The sequence below is a fragment of the Chiloscyllium plagiosum genome, unplaced genomic scaffold (genome assembly GCF_037043375.1).
Source record: "Chiloscyllium plagiosum isolate Xiang-an unplaced genomic scaffold, Cpla_swu_hap1 HiC_scaffold_47, whole genome shotgun sequence".
In the NCBI taxonomy this organism is placed as follows: Eukaryota; Metazoa; Chordata; class Chondrichthyes; order Orectolobiformes; family Hemiscylliidae; genus Chiloscyllium; species Chiloscyllium plagiosum.
The window spans coordinates 38357344-38368391 of NW_028270185.1; positions in this window are offsets into that span (position 1 = coordinate 38357344).

The window sequence follows — 11048 nt, forward strand, 5'->3', positions numbered from 1 at the left end:
CACCTTTCCTGCAACCGCAAGAAATGCAAACCTTTCGCCCACACCTCACTCCGCACTTCCCTACAAGGCCCCAAGGGATCCTTCAATATCCATCAAAATTCACCTGCACATCCAGACACATCATTTACTGCATCCGCTGCACCCGATGTGGCCTCCTATACATTGCGGAGACAGGCCGCCTACTTGCAGAACGTTTCAGAGAACACCTCTGGGACACCCGGACCAAACAACACAACCGCACCGTGGCTGAACACTTTAACTCCCCCTCCCAGTCCGCCAAGGACATGCAGGTCCTTGGCCTCCTTCATCGCCAGACCATGGCAACACGATGCCTGGAGGAAGAGCGCCTCATCTCTGCCTAGAAACCCTCCAACAACAATGGATGAATGCAGATTTCTCCAGATTTCTCATTTCTCCTCTCCTCGCCTTATCTCAGTCCCAACCCTCAGACTCAGCAACACCTTCTTGACCTGAAATCTTCTTCCCGACCTCTCCGCCCCCACCCCCTCTTCGGCCTATCACCCTCACCTTAATTTCCTTCCACCTATCGCATTCCCAACGCCCCTCTCCCAAGTCCCTCCTCCCTACCTTTTACATTAGCCTGCTTGGCACACCCTCCTCATTCCTGAAGAAGGGCTTATGCCAGAAACGTCGATTCTACTGCTCGTTTGATGCAGCCTGACCTGCTGCGCTTTTCCAGCAACACATTTTTAAGGTCTGATCCCCAGCATCTGCAGTCCTCACTTTCTCCTTCTTAAGTACTTATTGTCAAGTCTGTCCATTTAAAGAAATAAAGTCTTTCCAGAATTTCGCTGAAATTATATTTAAATTTTGGTGCGACAAGACTATTCCATGTGCCAATGAGGTTAGGAATAGGAAGGTAGTACAGTTAAATATATGAGCAAAGAGCTGGTCGAGGAGGCAGCACTTCTGATATGTGGATCATTGGGATTCCCAAGACGATAACATATCCACAAGAAGGACGGGATGGACCTGAACTGGCAGCAATCTCCTGGCAGGCAGGTTTGCTGTTGTCACTCAGGAGGGTTTAAACTAGTGTGGCCCTTGGGGGGAGGGGGGCACAGTGGGAACCAGAGCGGTAGGTCCACAAGTACACGACTGAGGCAGGGTTGGCGACTTATTCCAGTACAGCTAAGACCAACAACAAACAGAAGAGGACATATGGGACACTGCTACGCCTTATAACTTTAATTCATAATTCTTAGACGATAAACTGTCAACTATGTCTTAAGAATATTCAATGTCTTACTCTCTGGGAGGAGAGTTCCCACAGACGCAGAACCCTTTCAGATGGTTAAAACAATCACCAACTCCTTCACTGCGGTATTCTCCAGTTTCCAGCAGTCCATCCATTTCTGGAAATCTCTCGCAGAAATTGAAATATTGTTTCAGCATTCAATTTGAATGGGTTTAAACGGGGTCAGGTGTCATTTGCCCAAACTCCAACTGATCCAAGGCCAATCTGACAATGTTTCCTCCAGAGATAAATGCTCCTCACTGGAATCAGTTGAGTGAATCTTCTCTGGACTGCTTTTCATGTCATTGTGCCCTCAGCTCTCCTGAAGTGGTCTCACCCTACCCTGCAAAACTGTAGAAAATCTTCCCTATTCCTGATTGTATTCTTTTTCAAAAGGTTTGAAATTTTATATTGCCTCCCTATGATGTATACGCAATGTGTTTGTTTGTGATCCAGGTGCCTGGTTCCTCTGTGCCTCAGCTTTGCAATCTCTCCATTGGATAATACACTGTTTTTTCTATTCAAACCACCATCTATTCAAACACAGACACATTTTTCCTGCTATGCCGCAAATACCAATATATCATTCACTTGACCCACCTCGAACTCTCTATGATATTATGAAGTGGATGTCAACATCCATCTGATAATTAAAAGCAATGCACCCAGCGAAGATTTCCTCGCCTTATAATATGGTAAGGGAGTGTGACAAGTGATGTACCCACCTGCTTTTCGACACCCAGTTAGTTATAAAGGAGTGGTTCAATGAAATGTTTGTGTAGAGAAGCACCATCTCAGTTTCTCGGAGTGCTGCCATTCATTGAGTCTACCCCTGACTGGTTTCTTCTTCAAAAATGCATCACCTCATATTTATCAGAGTTGCATTCTATCTGCTATTGATCTGCCCATCTGACCAATCCATCTCTATCTTCCTGTAAGATAAGGCCTTCCTCCTCACTGCAAATCACCTGGTCAATCTTTGTGTCGAACATACACTTATTTATCACACTTTACCTCCCCCCTACACATTCACATCTACTTCATTAATGAATGCCACAAACAATAAGGGATACAGCACTGGGGTACACCAGGGGTTACAGATCTCCAGTCGCACAAAGACCCTTTTCCCATCATCCTCTGTCTCCTGCCTAGAAGAAAAATTGCATGTCATTTACCAGGTTCCCCTTGATACCATGGAATTGTACTTTCTTGATCAGTTTTCCATGTGAGGTTTATCAAATGCGTTGCTGAAAAAAAGCATATAAACAACCTCCTTGAAAAAAAAATCAATAAAATTCGTTCGACATGACCACCCTCTGATTATTTCATGCTGACTATCCCTGATCAAAAATTCCCTGGTAATTCTGTTCTGCTTTATGTCCTTCTGAAATGCCTTGGGATTCTCGGTACTCTTGCTCTCACTTGTGAATGCCCCTGTGTTCATCACCCCTCTCTGTGTGAGATTTTTAAAAATGATTCATTTCGACCACCTCTCATTCTCTGAAACTTTCTGCAACACGGGCGGAGTTCCTTCATCAGACAATCTTGCTACCTGAGGGATTAATCTCGAGAATGTCCTTACAGACCTCAAAATGTTTGTATAAATAACAGCCATTGTCTGTCTTTCATTAAATCATTTTAATATACTTTTCAAATTCACTGAAACCAATTTTTTCCTCGTATCTTAATGGCGTGCATGACTCAGGTATACACCAGTAATATAAGAAAAAAAACTGCTTTGTAATCAGATGTCATTTAAATTCAAAATATTAAGCTTACTATTCCCAAAAGCTCCTTAACAGTAAAGTTTTTAATTACCTCTTCTGATCACACAGCAGCAATTCCAAAACAGCCTGACATTTAGCTCGGTGGTCAACATATTGTCAAAACAACCCATCTTATACACGGTCATGAAATCCATTTTCTCAGCATTAACATTCACTTGGGTTAACTTGTTCAGAAGTAGCTTAAAGCTGTCCATTATTACTACAGTACGCACAAATTTGTATATCTAATTTCCTGTTTTATAAGATACCCAACATTTGTATCACAATTTGATTTTGATATATAACTCTCATCAATGTTTGCTGTTTCAAAGCTCCACCTTACCAGCTTCCGTGGAATCTGAGTGACGTGGGCTCTGGGGAGATTAACGGTAGATTCAGGCGAGATGTTTGACAAGGCATATCTCAACATTGATATCATCTCAACACACCTGACATGTTCTTCTCAAGTGTCATTGTGACATTATCACCAGATCTCCCGTAATGCTTGTGGAGTTAAGAAGGACAATGATCTTTCAGCAATGCTATGTATTCCCCAGAGAGCTGAGACTGCTCTAAACTGGGTGGGAACCTTACAGTAGGCTGGCAAAGTGCTGCTGCTACTGTATAGGGTCTCAGTGAGATCACATCTGGAGTAATGTGAACAGAGTTAATTTCCTCACTGAGGAAAGGTTATTGGAATTAACTCGAGGATTGTTCCCTCAATCGATTTCTGCAAGAATCTCTACAGTGTGGAAGTAGTCCATTTGACCCATCGACAACACACTGATCCTCCAAAGACCATCCCATCCAAACTCCACCACCCACCCCACCTAATCTTTATAACCTGGCATTTTCCATGATGCACCTAGCCTCACATCCCCGGACATTATGGGTAATTTAGCGTGGCTAATCTACCTTACCTACTTATCTTGGGACTGTGGGAGGAAATGGGAGACAGTATTTGAACATGAATCTCTGGTGCAGTGAGGCAGCAGTGTTAACCACTGGGCTACCCAATGTGAGCAACACAATTGCCTGCATATTTCAGCTCTTGAAAAGTGACAGTTGAGTAGGGAGATTCCATAAGTCCCCAAACGTGTTGTTGAGCGACAGGAGGAGGGCATTGAGATCTTGAACGGCTTGGTCAGGAACAGGAACAGGAGTAGAACATACAAACCATCGAGACTATAATATAGGGACAGCAGTAGGACATTAAGCCTACTAAGAGTGTAAAGCAAGAACAAAATGAGTCCAATCAGCCACTCATGCCTTTTACACAGCAATTGGAGCAGATCTTTTACAGTCTTGTGCTTGTCATATGGGAATTGTGAAAGGAAACGTAGAGGTTATGGAAAGCAAAGAACTTAGAATAACCAGCTTCTCTAGGGAATGAATAGTAATGAAAAAATTATTGGTAATGAAGGCAAATTGTTAGAATCCGTTATGAAGGAATTAATAGCATGATGTTTTCAAAGTCAAGACACAATCCAGCACAGTCAACTTAGCTTTATAAAGGATAAATCATGTTTGAATGATTTGACTAACTTTCTTAAAAATTGACAAACAAGGTGGATAAAGGGGATCACATAGATGTATTATATTTGGATTTCCAGATAGCAGTGTGTAACGTGCTTCACAAAACATTAATATGCACGAGAAGATCACATGGGGAAAGGAAAGATTTATTTGCTAAGAGAGATGATTGGCTAAACAATAAAAAGGCTATGATATGGAGCCACTGGGACTGGGTCAGACAAGGTCAAAATTCACATGACAGTAGGTTTTAGTGCAACGGGTTTATTTGAAAACACAAGCTACCATAGCGCTGCTCCTTCATTAAGTATTAGAGAGAGAGGACTACCTTAAAAAGAGATTGTACAACTCATGCGCTTGAAAGGTACGCACCTAGGATGGCTGTTAAATCATTAATCACTTAGAATTGAGGTTCATGTCTTGATTGTTTAAATGCAAATCGCAGAATTTATTTCAGGTCACTGCCTGGAGATACCTTCAGGCATTATTGATGTAAAAGAGGTGACCCCTCCAGCCAGACAATATATTTCTGGCGAGAGGTCTTGTTTGGAGTCTGTGTGTGTCTTCGCCTGGAGGCAGATTGGGCTTGTTCCCAAAGTACGAGCTCATAAAATACAGCATTGACTGACTGCCTCCAAATTGTATGTTTTTGGAACAAAATAAAGTGTATCTGCAAATGCAAACGTGCTCATGCAATTTCACCCCACAAATTTATACGTGTATGCATATATGTGTGAAGGAGGGTGTCTGTGTGAAGGGCAGAGAAACAATGTGTATAATTGAGAGAGACTAAGGAAGTATGTGTATGTGAGTACAGGAGGGAAACAGAGTGAATGTGGTCATGGGTGTGACAGAGCAGAGTGTGCGTGTGCATATGTGAGACAGGAGGATTATGAATGTGCGTGTGTGTGGAGCGGAAAGGGACAGTGTGCATCAGTGTATGTAAAGGCGAGAGTGAGAATGTATGCTTGCCCAGACTAAGACACAGACAAATTTGACAGATCCATTTCCCCACACACTCACTCCGTGGTTTCAGAGTTTCCCTTCTGCTACATTGTTATTCATGTTGCAGATACAGCTGCTGTAACTACAGTCCTCATGCTCCAACGAGAGTTGGGTCACCAATTCCTCCCTGAATGTCTGAGGTCGCTCACAGCACAATCTCCGCAAACCATCCCCAGCAGGTCCACTAACATTTCAATAACAGGAGACAGTCAGAAGCCCCTGTGCTACAAGTTCGATGCCTGCTCATTTACAATAATATTCGAGGGGCTTCCTCGTGTAACTGACCGCACGATCAGCTGACAGGGACAAACACAGGTGTTCAGTGGACAGGCACAGACCAAGTTTCAAAGGCGTGAGTCAAAGCTACTGGAATTCCATGCCCGACATGGAACATCACATGGGACACAGCGGAAAGTGAACATCAACCCGACGCACAACATTTCAATGTTTTTTGAGCTTCATAATGCCAGCACCCGATACACGAGGTAGCCAAAAACCAAATCCAGGGAAAGATACAAAAAGAAGAAAAAAAAACAAATAATTAATAAACTGATAACTTCGAGAAAATATGATTAAGGAGGCATGGGAATGGACGTATGCGGAGAAGGGAGAAAGCGATGGGACAACTCACAAGAATGCAAACATTGAATAAAGACATTGCCAGATCAGCTGGAAGTTCCATTGCCTCAAAGTCTGAATCTACCGCACAGAACCAGCCCTGACACCATAAACTGGTACAAGGTAACAGCCAGGATGGAGAGCTGTGCAGACCGTGCTCAGGGATTACTCTCTAAATTGGACTATCTGCCCAGCATTGCAAACATTTGCTAGTAAATTTCAACCCTCCACCACTACCGTCTGTCTCCTACCTTTGAAAAAAATTTATATCCATATGTATAGTTCTCCATAGAATCATATGAACCAACCGTGTTAACCAGATGCTCATGCACAACATTATTAATCGCCTTAGCAAAGTCTAAATTGACAATGTACACCTTTCGGCCGCAATTAATCCTCTTAGTCGCTTCTTCAAAAAAACTCAGACAAATTAGCGAGACACAATATCGCTTGCACAAAACCATGTTGAAGATCCCGAATCAGTTATTACCTTTCAAAATACGTGCAGATCCAATGCCTCATAATCCCCCCCAACAAATTACCCACTGCTGACATCAGGCTCACTGGCTTTTCCCTATAACCCTTAAATCTTAAATCATTTAAGTAATGGCATCATATTAGGCAACCTCTAGTGTGGGATATAGGTAAAGTAGTGTTACTTCTGCAATTATAATTACTTATGCAAGGTAAATGAACTCACACCAGTGTGTAATTGTTTCAACCAAGAGCTGAGTCAGCAAGAATGGAAACTATGTGAAGGAAATACACAATTGTTTTTTTAAGAGCTGAAATGTGCCTGTAAAGAATGATAGATGCTGCAGACAAATAGATAAGGTGCTGTGAGGGGAGGGGGTTAAGCCAGATATGCTTGCACAAACAGTAGTTATAACCATCTGTTTCCCACTCGTACAGAAACACAGGAACAAACCCCAATTAAAAGGTCATAAGGATCAGTATGGTTGGGGAAAGCACAGATGGAGGGAGTAGATAATAGTGAAGAAAGGCTATACCTAACATTGGGCCACAGCGGGATGTGGTCAAACGGCCTTTTGAGGCCAGAAATAATCATTTTGGCAGAGACAAGGCCGGATAAGGCAAGAGATAATCAGGTGTAATGGGAGTCGGTCTTAGAGAAGTGGAAGATGTAAACGGGGAGGATCAATGGGTTAAAAAAAGGAACCAAATTACATAAATATCGAGTATTAGTTGAATTCATTAGTGTGATGCAGACAGTGGACATCACACCCTCTTGCAAGAGTAAAACAAATGACACGACTGATGCAGGTTTTGCTTCGGACTGAAATTATTGAAGTGAGTGAGCTGTGTTTCTCACAATTGGGGGCTGTCCGGGATGTTTTTCCATCGCCGGGGGCAGTGGCTGGCCCTGGACAGTGGAAAGAAGCGTCCCGTTCCCAATTAAGGAGTGGTCTCGTGTCCAGGTTTGGTCCGCTCCCTTGGGCGACTGGTATGAATCCCACAAGAGAGACATCTGAATCAGATAGTGACAGGAGGTCGATAGAAAATACGGTGAAAGGGGCCAGGCAACTCTGTGCACAGACCAAGGTAAGAAACATGGCTTTTAAGTATTGCCTTCGTGGCCGGGAAAAGGGGTATGTAATCGCTGAGTGACAGGCGAGGGCCCGGTAAATGGGGGGTAGGCAGTGTAACTGTCACGGAGGAAAGGAAGAAAAAGTCCCTGGAAACATTCCTCCTGAAAGTCCGTTGGGGAGGATGTTACATGAATGAACAAGCAATAATTGTAGAAGGGCAAAAAAGAAAATGAAAATGATTAAATATTTTTGTTTATTATAGACCAAAGAACCAATTCTTTGTCCGGCTGTCTTCTGGCCAAAATATGGTTCCGACGAGGATTGGGTCTGTCAGTATTTAGATTTCTATGTGAATAAAAAAATAACCTTTTATTCAAGAGGAGGCGGACTATGCGTTCTGTTGGCAGGGCAGTTTGGGAATGATGGTAGTAAAGATAACAGATTCACCCTCTGCCCCACCCCACCCCGTGGGATCCTATTGGCTGCTTCCCCATCCCCAACCCACACACACACACTCCATAAAATCAGATTAGGTGAAAACGGGGGAGGAGGAGAGACAGACACACAGGGACAGCGAACGGATGACTTACAAGAGGAGGACGAAGGGGCGGTGGACTGGGATGTTGTTGTTCCCTACCCTCAATCCTCAACAAAAGAAAGGAAAGATAAAGTAGACGTAGAGGAGGCCTCCGGAGTATCTAAACCAAAGCCTAAGGGGGAAAAACAAAAGCAGAAAAAAAGGGGGAAAACGTAACCAATTATCCCCTTCAGGAGATATCAATAGGGGACAAAGAGATTGGTTTGTAAGTGCCACTCTCACCAGTGGGGAGGTCAGAAAATTCAAAAAGGAGATGAAGGTCCTGGTTGAGGATCCGGTAGGGTTGTCTGAACAAATTGATCAATTTTTGGGCACAATCTGCATACGTGGGCTGAGTTAATGTCTACTTTGTATATACCATTTACTGGAGAAGAAAGAGGACTTATACGAGGAGCAGCCATTAAAATATGGGACAGGGAACACCCCATTGGAGATGGCGATGCTGGACAGGGAGAGATGAAGTTTCCCCTCAGAGACCCTCAGTGGGAAAATCAAAACCCAGAGCATCGAGAAGAAATGAGGGAATTGAAAGACGTGATTCTAAAAGGAATAAGAGAGGCAGTTCCGAAGTCGCAGAATTTGACTAAAGCCTTTGAAATTAGACAGGAGAAAGATGAGACTCCCTCAGCTTTCTTGCAAAGATTAAGGGACTCAATGCGGAAATACTCGAGAATGAACCCTGATGACCCAGTGGCACAGAGTCTTTAGAAAGTACATTGTGTGACAAAGGCATAGCCAGACATACAGAGAAAGATACAGAAGATATAAGGGTGGAGCGAAAAACCATAAGATGAATTGTTAAGAGTGGCATAGAAAGTGCTTGTAAAGAGAGAGGATGGGGGACAAAAAACAGAAGGTAAAAATGGTGGTAGCGACGGTTGATGAGGTAGTTAAGAAAAGAATGTAACCAATAGTGAGCAACTGGAGCGGTGGGTGGCAGCATGTAGGACAGAGAGGGAGAGGGAGAGGGAGAGGACAAGGGGGAGCATTTGATAGAGGGTTCGGGCGACAGGGGCAGAGATGGAAGTCTCCACAGGCAGGATTCTGGTATTGCAGAAACTCGGGCATTTTAAGCGGGAGTGTCCTGATCTATACAGGAAAGAAAGAGCAATTCGGCTTATGAATTTTAATGAAGAATAGGGGTGTTAGGGGTTCCTGCCCCCGGGGAGCCACCAGAAACTCTTGATAAACTTGAAGGTGGGACCCTGTAATGAAGAGGTAGTCTTCCTAGTAGACACGGTGGAAGTACGGTCATCGCTGGATTTTAAACCAAAGAAGGTAGAAATGTCGACACAGTCAATTACTGTTTCAGGGGTAAAAGGGGAAGGATTTACTGTTCCAGTATTTGAACCTATGATGACAGAAGGTCCTAAGGATAGGGTCACAGGGGAACAGTTGTATATCCCTGATATAGGAAGTAACTTACTAGGGAGAGATTTAATTATCCTCTTCGGACTGGAGATTTGAATTCAGGAAAAAGAATTAGTTGTACAAATGGCAATGTTGACAGAAGATGTGTAGAGAAAGGGAGACCCAATTATATGGGCTAGAGAAGGGATTCGTGGAAAAGTACAAATCCGTCCCCTAGAAATAAGTTCAAAAAGGAAAGTGGTCGTTGTTTATGAGGAACAATATCCCATTTCCATAGAAGGCAAACGAAGACTGCAGCTAGAAATTGAGGTTCTAGAGATGGACTGTTGGAGCCATGTATGTCTCCTTACAATATCCTAATTCTACCAGTGCGGAGATCTGATGGAAAGTATCGATTGGTGCAGGATTTGAGAACATTGAATCGAATAGAACAGGTCAGGTACCCAGTGGGACCAAACCCCTATACGTTATTAAGTAAGATCCCTCATAACCACAAATGGTTTAGTGTGAGAGATTTAAAGGATGCCTTTTGGGCTTGTCCCTTTAGCGGAGGAAAGTAGGAATTTTTTTGCCTTTGAGTGGGAAGATCTCAAGACAGGACGGAAACAGCAATACCGGTGGACTGCGCTCCCCCAGGGCTTTACGCAATCTCTGAATTTATTTGGACAGATGTTAGAACAAATAGTGAAGAAATTTAACAGCCCCAATGGAACTGTTGCAGTATGTAAACGACCTCTTAGTAACAGGAAAGAGAAGAGAAAGAGTAGTAGAAGCCACTAAAAAAAAATTGAATTTCCTGGGTCAGCAGGGACTGCGAGTATAAAAAACAAAATACAATATGTGGAGCGAGAAGTGAAATACTTGGGACATTTAGTGAGGGAAAGCGAAAGATAAGTTTGGAACGGTTAGAGGGATTTCACTGCCCAGGCCTAAATGTGAATTACGTACTTTTTTGGGTTTAATGGGATATTGATTGTGGATTGATTCTTATGCTCAACAGACTAAGAAATTATATCTCAAACTTTTAGAGGAGGAAACAAAGTGTCTGAGTTGTGAAGAAGAGGAAAAATAACTATTTAAGAATTCAAAAGAGATCTGAATCATGCACCATGTTAGCCTTACCTTCTCTAGATAAATCTTTCCAGCTCTTTGCTAACGTAGATAAGGGAGCGGCTATGAGAGTATTAATCCAGAGGTGGGGAGGAATGAAACAGCCAGTAGCATATCTTTCGAATCTATTGGATCCAGTATCCCGGGAATGGCCTGAGTGTTTTCAGGCCGTCGCTGCCACTGCACTGTTGGTGGAGGAAAGCAGGAAACTTACATTTGGGGGAGCCCTAATAGTAAGC